The sequence below is a fragment of the Balaenoptera acutorostrata genome, chromosome 19 (genome assembly GCF_949987535.1).
Source record: "Balaenoptera acutorostrata chromosome 19, mBalAcu1.1, whole genome shotgun sequence".
In the NCBI taxonomy this organism is placed as follows: Eukaryota; Metazoa; Chordata; class Mammalia; order Artiodactyla; family Balaenopteridae; genus Balaenoptera; species Balaenoptera acutorostrata.
Genome location: NC_080082.1, coordinates 60,525,150 through 60,534,532, shown reverse-complemented (window position 1 = coordinate 60,534,532; position 9,383 = coordinate 60,525,150).

Here is a 9,383-nt window from a genome sequence, read left to right as displayed (position 1 = left end):
TCAACACGTCAGGAGGCTGAGGGACAGTGAGGTTGGATGAATTTGGCTCAATTTCTGCAGCTGGTACCTGGCAGAGCCAGGATGTGAATCAAGGGAGTAGGAGTCCTATGGTGATGCCTGAAACCTCAATGCCCTTGAGCCAACAAAAGCGGAGGGACATAGGGCCAAAGCAAGGGAGAAGTGTGATGATGGCAGGGGGGAGGGAGGAAACTGGAGGGGGGAGGAGAGAAAGAGAGGAGGGGGGAGAGACTGAGAGCTTTAAAGAAAGAGAGGCTAGAAGAGATTTAAAGACAGATATACACAGGTTAAAGAGGAGAGAGAGAAGCCAGCCCTTTGGGGAGCCTTAAATAGAGACTAAAACAGAACTACAGAGAAAAGTCCTGAAGAAGGACTTAGGGAGATGGAGAGACGGTCTCAGGAAGATAGAGACAGATAGATAGATAGATAGATAGATAGATAGATAGATAGATAGATAGATAGATGGTGGATAGATAGACTGTAGATTGACAGACAGATGATGGTTAGTTAGAGGAAAGAGACAGAGACAGACACAAAGAGACAGAGAGACAGAGAGAAAGGTAGGCAGTATTCCTACAGTGAGTGTTTTAAGGGGGGGGGCGCAATCCTGGACCCCGGATTTCCTTTGCTGACCCTGATCTAGCTCTCCTTGCACTTCCAGATGCCTAAGTGCCCCCCCAACCCTGTGGCCTTGCCGCCTGACCTCCAGAGCCCCCACCTCTTTTCCTCCAGGCCCTGGGCTGAGTACCCCATGGGTAGTGTCCGTCCCGTAGGAAAGAGGTGACGGATGTTGCAGATCTGCATCTGCTTCCTGTTCTGTACCCGTGGGACTATCTCATAGGGCTACCATGAGCATTAAAGGAGAGAATGCACATAAAGACAAGCGCAAAGAGCCTGGCACAGAAGGAGCATGTAAAAATAGTTGTTTCTGTAATGATTATGAACATTATTACTGTTGTCTTGGAGTTCCCTAAGCTGCTCGCACAATTGCGAAGACAGTCATTGATACTTAAGCCCACGCCTACCAGCATCCCCTGGGTGCTTTCTAAGAGGAAATTTTTTTTTATAACATCTTTATTGGAGTATAATTGCTTTACAATGGTGTGTTAGTTTCTGCTGTATAACAAAGTGAATCCGCTATACATATACACATATTCCCATATTTCCTCTTTCTTGCGTCTCCCTCCCACCCTCCCTATCCCACCCCTCTAGGCGGTCACAAAGCACCGAGCTGATCTCCCTGTGCTATGCGGCTGCTTCCCACTAGCTATCTATTTTACATTTGGTAGTGTATATATGTCCATGCCACTCTCTCACTTTGTCACAGCTTACCCTTCCACCTTCCCGTGTCCTGAAGTCCATCCTGGCCCCTCCTCAGACCAACTGAATCAGGAGTTGCAAGTTAGCACCACCTTGAGGCCCATTGAAGAACTGACTCGGGAAAGCCGTGAACGTGGCAGGACATTTGGAGTCCCACCACCCTGGGTGCCAGTTCCTGGGCTAACTTTGAGCAATTTACTCGACCTGTCTGAGCCGTGGATGGATCAAACTTCTTACGTGTAACACCGAGATGACAGTCCCACCTCTTGCACAGTGCCTGCCCCAGAGTTGGTGCAGAAAAAAATGTTCTACCACTTTGAGGATGCATCCCTGTTTCCAAGACAGAGCCTAGACGTAATTTAGGAGGCAGCCCACTGAATCCATAGTATTAGGGTTAAATTGTGTCCCCCCCAAAAGATAGGTCGAGGTCCTAGTCCCCAGTACCTCAGAATGTGACTGTATGTGGAAATAGGGTCATTGCAGGTGTAATTAGTTAAGATGAGTTCAAACCAATGTAGGGTGGACCCTAATCCAATATAACTGTGTCTTTATAAGAAGAGAGAAGATGGGGCTTCCCTGATGGCGCAGTGGTTGAGAATCTGCCTGCTAATGCAGGGGACACGGGTTCGAGACCTGGTCTGGGAAGATCCCACATGCCACGGAGCAACTAGGCCCGTGAGCCACAATTGCTGAGCCTGCGCGTCTGGAGCCTGTGCCCCGCAACGGGAGGGGCCGCAATAGAGAAAGGCCCGCGCACCGCGATGAAGAGTGGCCCCCGCTTGCCACAACTGGAGAAAGCCCTCGCACGAACCGAAGACCCAACACAGCCAAAAATAATAAATAAATAAATTAATTAATTAAAAAAAAATTAAGGTATGTATCAGAAACATTCCTTAATTAAAAAAAAAAAAAAAGAAGAAGAGAGAAGATGATGTGAAGACAGACACACAGAGGAGAATGCCATGTGAAGACGGAGGCAGATGTTAGAGTGATGCAGCTGCAAGCCGAGGAATGCCAAAGATTGCCGGCCACCAGCAGAAGCTGGGAGAGGCAAGGAAAGATTCTACCCAGAGTCTCAGAGGGAGCACAGCCTTGCAGACACCTTGACTTTGGACTTCTGGCCTTCAGAACTGATTTCTGTTGTTTTAAGCCACCCAGTTTGTGGTACTTTATTACAGCAGCCCTGGAAAATGAATACACATGGGAAGGTTGATCGTCTATGCAAGTTAGGTAAGGGCATTAGAAAATATATCAAGATCCCTTTTCTTGAGAGGAAGAAATCAAAGGTAGGTCTACTTTACAACAGAAGATACACAAATGGCCAATAAGAACATGAAAAGATCTCAACATCTTTAATCATGAGAGAAATGCAACTTTAAACCACCATCAGACAGATGTTCATAGCAACTTTATTTGTAGCAGACCCAGACTGGAAGCAGCCCAGGTGTCCAGCAACAGGAGAAAGGATAAACAAACTGTGGATATGCCTCAGTAATTAAAGAGAACAAATTACTGCTACCTAAGTGAATCTCAAGGTGAAAAAAGCCTTACACATACGGTACATACCTACATCTCCATTTATATGAAGAACAAGCAAAACTAACCTATGGTAGAAAGAAATCAGAATGTTGCTTGCCTCTTGGGTGGAGGTGGGGATTGACTGGGAACTGGCATGAGGTGATGATAAATGTTCTACATACTGATAGGGGTTTGAGTCACACAGGTGTGTGCGTTTGTCAAAGCTCCCTGAAAAGTACAGCTTACGTTTTGTGCATTTCATTGTATGTGAATTTTCCCTTAGAAAAGAAACATAAACAGAGTTTAACTTATAGTAAATGACATACATATATATTTGAGAGTTTAGGATGAAGTGTACAGATGTCTGTGACTTACCATGAAATGCATCAATAACAAGACAGGTGGATGGATGGACAGATGGATGGATGGGTGGAAGGTCAACAGACGTGATAAAGCAAGTATGGTGAATTGTGAATGGTGGAATCTAGGTAGCAGGTAAATGGGTGTTTGCTGTGAATTTCTTTTAACTTTGCTGTATGTTTGAGAATGTTCATAATAAAAGCGTTGGGGGGAAAGTAGGACCTGTGTCAGTTGCAATGGCTGAGTTCTTCTCCATCTTTAGTGCCACCACCTTAGCCAAAGTTGCTAACCACTCTTTCCTAAACATTCATTCATTCATTCAACAAATCCTTACTGAGCACCTATGATGTACCAGGCACTGTTCTAGGTTCCCAGACCATAGCATTGAACAAGTCAGAGAAAGTCTGTTTGGTGTAGCTTTTTTTTTTCCCCTAGAGGAGGAGAGAGACAACAAACATGTATAAATATGTGCTATTTCAGTGAGGACATTAAATGCTATGAAGATGAATAAAGCAGAGTAAGAGGACAGAGAGTACTTGGGAGGGGGGTTTATTTTCCATCAGCTGTACAAGAGAGGTAACTCAGATCACAGACCAGAAACAGTGAGGGAGGGAGTCACGGAGAGGATAGAGAAGGCTCCAGAATGCGTGGCTGACGCAGACACAGACATACTGGACTGTTGTAAACTCCTCTCTGCTTCCCTGCACTGGTCTCTGCGTTCGCTTTTGCCCTGTTCTGCCCTTCATCACAGCAAACAGAGGGGGGTGAGCGTTACTTTGCAGGGAAGGAGGTGCTTTTCTTCCTGCAGATCAGCAGCATGGATTGTTAGGCTGAGTTGAGCTTGCCGTGGAGTTTGGTGATGGGGATGGACCCGCTGGATGATAATGTGGGTTATGGTTAATTTGACCAAGAGAGGCAGGTCACTCTCCGGAACGGCTGCACCCCGCTCAGCCCACCAGCAAAACCTGAGGATTCCTGCAGTTCACGTTGCTGCTGCTGCTTAACATTACTCAGCTTTCCATGGCAATCGAACAGGTGTAAAATAATACCCTGCCATATTCAACCTGCGTTTCTCAAATCGTTAATGATTTTGAGCCCTTCTCCACCTGCTTGCTAGCTAAAGATGTAGCTTTTAACTTTCAGAAGACATGAAATATTCTAAAATGATCACTCGAACAGCTGTAGTTACCCAGAACAAACGTGTGAACAGAGTTTGCATAACCATCGTCTTCACTTAGGGTTCACATTTTATAGGTGATAATAAAGAACCTGCAGAGGTTCAAGCAGACAAACTATCCAGGAGTTAAGTCACTGGAGATGAATACACTTGGCTTAACCAGGGACTTTGTCCCACTGGGCAAAATTAGTGTTGTTTTGCTGCTGCTGTTTTTCTTCAAACCTTTATAACTGATTGGAATTTTTTTTTTTAACTGTCTACCTTATCTTTTCCACAAAGGAGGACGCCCACATCAGGGCTGTGTATTCTCAGAGGCACTTGTGTCATCTTTTCCTTCCTAAATGTTCTCATTAGATCCCATGATACCATGTGGCCTGAGGTTTTCTTTCATCGCAATTTAGGCTGAAGCTTGAAGTGCACTTGAAGCTTACAGTGTTCTATTTCCTTAGGGGTGAAAGGAAATGAACATTCAGCCCAAGTGTAATCCTGGAGACCTCTGGAAATAGGACAGAAGGAAGAGGTGGGTTGATTCTACTCTTGAATTGAAAGCTGATCTTGGTTCTGAAAGCTGTGGGTCTTCGTGTGTGTGAGTGTGAAAGAGAGCATGGGTGTGTATGGATGTGTGGGAGTGATTTTGTGTGCATGAGAGTGAGTGTGTCAGCATTAATGTGTGAGTGAGCATGAGAGAGTATGTGTGAATGTGTGTATGTGTATAAATGTTTATTTCACTTCACATAATGTCCTCAAGCTTCATCCATGTTGTAGTATGTCGGACTATCCTTCCTTTTTAAAGCTGAATAATATTCCATTTTATGGATATACCACATTTTGTTCATCCATTCATCCATCCATTTTGGTTCTTTTTTTCCCTTCTGACTTTATCGAGATATAATTGACATACACAAGTCCCCTACATAGGAACATTCAAGTTGCGAGCTTTCAAAGATGTGAAAGTGTGTTCACATGTCCAATCACATAAGTTAGTTCAAGGGTCTGGCATACATTGTCACGTGCGTGCATCCTCTACAAGTGGTTGTGCTTTTGTGCACTTTACTGTACACTATTATATAGAGTACAGTACAGTAGCTTTATTTCAAGCCCAGGATGTCTGGAAGCAAGTGTAAAAGCAGCAGTGAAGTAGCGGGTACTACTGTACTTTTCAAGGTACTGTACTGTAAGATTAAAAATGTTTTCTTTATTTTTTGTGTTTGTTTTTTATGTTTTATTTATGTGAAAGGTATTATAAACCTATTACAGTACAGTACTATACAGCTGACTGTGTTAGCTGGGTACCTAGGCTAACTTTGTTGGACTCAAATGAACAAACTGGACTTACGAACACGCTCTCGGAATGGAACACGTTCGTAGGTAGGGGACTTACCGCACAGCACTGTATAAGTTTAAGGTGTACAGCATAATGATGTGACTTACATACATCATGAAATGAGGATGACAATAAGTAGTGAATATTCATCATCTCATATAGACACAAAAGACCAGAAAAAGAAAACATTTTTTTCCTTGTGATGAGAACCCTTGGGATTTACTCTCTTAACTGTCACATATGACAGCAATGCTAATTGGACTAATCATGTTGCATATTACACCCCTAGCACTTATTTATCTTATAACTGGAAGTTTGTACCTTTCAACTGCCTTCATCCAATTTCCCCTCCCCCACCGCCCCCACCCTCGCCTCTGGTAACCACAAAACTGATCTCTTTTTCTTTCTAAGATTTATTTATTTTATTTTATTTTAAAAGATTTATTTATTATTGTTATTATTTTTTGGCAGTGTTGGGTCTTGGTTGCTGCACACGGGCTTTCTCTATCTGCGAAGAGCAGGGGCTACTCTTTGTTGTGGTGCGCGGGCTTCTCATTGCGGTGGCTTCTCTTGTCGTGGAGCTCGGGCTGTAGGCACGCGGGCTTCAGTAGTTGTGGCACGCAGGCTCAGTAGTTGTGGCTTGCGGGCTCTAGAGCGCAGGCTCAGTAGTTGTGGCGCACGGGCTTAGTTGCTCCGCGGCATGTGGGATCTTCCCGGACCAGGGCTCGAACCCGTGTCCGCTGCATCGGCAGGCAGATTCTTAACCACTGTGCCACCAGGGAAGTCCTTAAGGTTTATTTCTATTTATTTATTTATATTTATTTTCACTGTGCCAGGTCTTAGTTGCAGCTGATCTCTTTTTCTATGAGTTCTTCTTTTGTTTGCTTGTTTTTGAAGTATAATTGACCTACAACACTGTGTTAGTTCCTGGTGTACAACGTAGTGATTTGATATTTCTACATCAGAAGTGTACAGTTATCAGTGTCCTAGATATCCCTATGTGCCTTTTCCACTCAATCTTATTTGCTCTATTTTCAATGTTCTTTTTCTGGCCAGGTCTAATCACCACAAAATGAGTAACAAGGTCCCTTGGGTGTGGGTTGGGGGGAGATGTCTCCCACTGGAAGCCTTCCCAGCAGAGAGCTTTATATTCATAGATATAATTATGGATCATCTGTAATGTTCATACCCGCCATTGTTTTATAACTTATGTCATTATCTAAACAGTGTTTCACAAACCTTGAAACTAACTAGACATTACAGGTTCTTTGATGCTTAGAACAGGAAAAAGAATTCACCAAATGTTTTGAACACCAGGAGACACCTTACTTCTCAAGAAGCCCAGCCTGGTGGCTAAAGGCAAGAGAAAAATAAGAACACATCTTTGCATTTGCTTGTTCATGTGCAGCAAAACCCTTGAAGATGACCCAAGAAATATATTCTAGTTGTTATGCTTGGAAGACAGGGCGAGGACAGGACAGAAGGGGGACAAGGTCATGATGGAGATTTATCACTCTGTACATTTTTTATAAACATACTTTGTTTTTGTACCACGTGGAAATAATATGTACTCAAAAAATAAAGTAGAAATGATGTTACACACACATACAGAGATTCTCATGCAATTCTCACTGGGTTCAAACCCAGCTATTTCTTCCTGTGTAGCCTTGGAAAATGACTTTAATCTCTCTTTGCCTTGGTTTCCCCCTGCTTATAGTGGAGATAGCAATAGTAGCAACTTCTCAAGGTTAATGGGAATATTAGCAAGTTAATCTGTGTAAAGCCGTTAAAACAATTTTACAGAGCATGCACTCAGCATATATTAGCCATTAGTGTTAACATTCTCTCCACGAGTAAGTAAAAACAAAAAAGGGCTTTCTTTTCACCTCCCCCCGCCACCCTAACAAATATAGCCAGCGAGGATTTTACTGAGAAAAACTGATTTCCTTTTATAATGGGGAAAGTCACATTTCTGAATCTATCTCTGCTTTTTTAAAAGACAGGCTCATAATTTTATTCCCTGAGATTAAGGACAATAGCACAATTGAAACGCTGACCATAACGACTCAGTGCATGTGAGTGAGCTATTATCATCGTTATTATCAGCATGATCATTTGGGGGGGTAGCTGGTTGCACAGAGGAGATGGTTCTGGAAGACACCCCCAAGGTCACCATGATCCAAGAATACACAGAGATGGGAATTCCCTGGCGGCCCAGTGGTTAGGACTCGGCACTTTCACTGCCATGGGTCCAGGTTCAATCCCTGGTCAGGGAACTGAGATCCCACAAGATGCAGGGCATGGCCAAAAAACAAAACAAAACAAAACAAAAAGAATAAACAGAGATTATGGTGACCTATCGGATTTAGTAAATCATTATATTAGTAGCAATAATTGGAGATAACAGTGGCTGAGGTCTGAGGCTGGAAACACTGGGCCCCTCACCCAAGGTCTCACTGGAACGAGTCTGACTCCAGAGGTCCCATTCTCAGCCCTTCCTTTTAGTACCTGAGAGATTCAAGGTCAGGATCAAGACCTGAGCTCACCAGGTGCAAGGCTCAGAGCTCACCAAATGCAAAGCTCAGGTGGCGACCCCGGCTCCTGTCACCAGCCCGGGTTGCACCTGCCTCCTCTGTTCCCACATCTGGGTCCAGAGCTGGGTGCTGAGACCTCCAGGGTGACTGACCCAAGAGAACCTGGGGCCCGTCCTTTGTCCCTCACCCTTCACCTCTAACTCTCTCCCTGTGTGTTTCTCTGGATCCACAAGGGGGCAGTGTTGCACAGTGGTTAGGCGCACAGAGGCAGCGTTGTAGTTGGGAGGGGTGGTGTCCAAATCCCATCTCTAACGATTACCAGCTTGGTCAATCGTAAATGACTCTTAGCTTCCGTGTGCCTCAGTTTTTCATCTGTAAAGTCGGGGTGATAATACTTCCTATTTCATAGGATGTTGAGGCGATTGAGTTAACATTCGTGGAGAACCTAGAATAGTATCTGGAACAAAATAAGTGCTCTATATGTAGTCTACAAGTAAGTCTATATGTAAGTACTCTTCATGACATTGATGATGGTGCATGAATAGTATTGTTATTTGCGACTTGCTTTTTCTCTGATCTGTTTGTGTCCACATCTTTCCGCATCCATGTCTCCACTTTTCTTCTTCTTTGGGGTCACAAAGTCTTCTGCTTCCTGGGGCCAGGCAGGTAATGAGGGAAATCAACTAGCTGTGGGCCAAGGAAAACCACAGGATGTCCCCAGGGCTGTGGCCACTCAGAGCCTGCTGAGGATGGATTATGGCCATGTGAGAATGCAGGTGCGTTGCTGACTGATGTCATGGCCTTTTCAAGAGATGCTTAAGATCTCCTGATCTTTCAATGCTGGTGGCCATTTTTTTAAAATGAGCCAAAGAATGTGGGCAGCCTCTAGAAGCTGAAAAGGCAAGGAATGGACTCTTCCCAAGAGCCTCCAGAAGGAATCAGCCCAGTGAGACTGACTTTGGACTTTGACCTCCAGAGCTGTAGTAGAATAAATCTGTGTTGTTTTAAACCAATAAATTTGTGGTAATTTCTTACAGCAACAATAGGAAGTGAATGCAGATTTATATACTGATAATAAGCTTTTCACTGATAATCAGAGCATATATACTGATAATCAGGATACATATCAGGT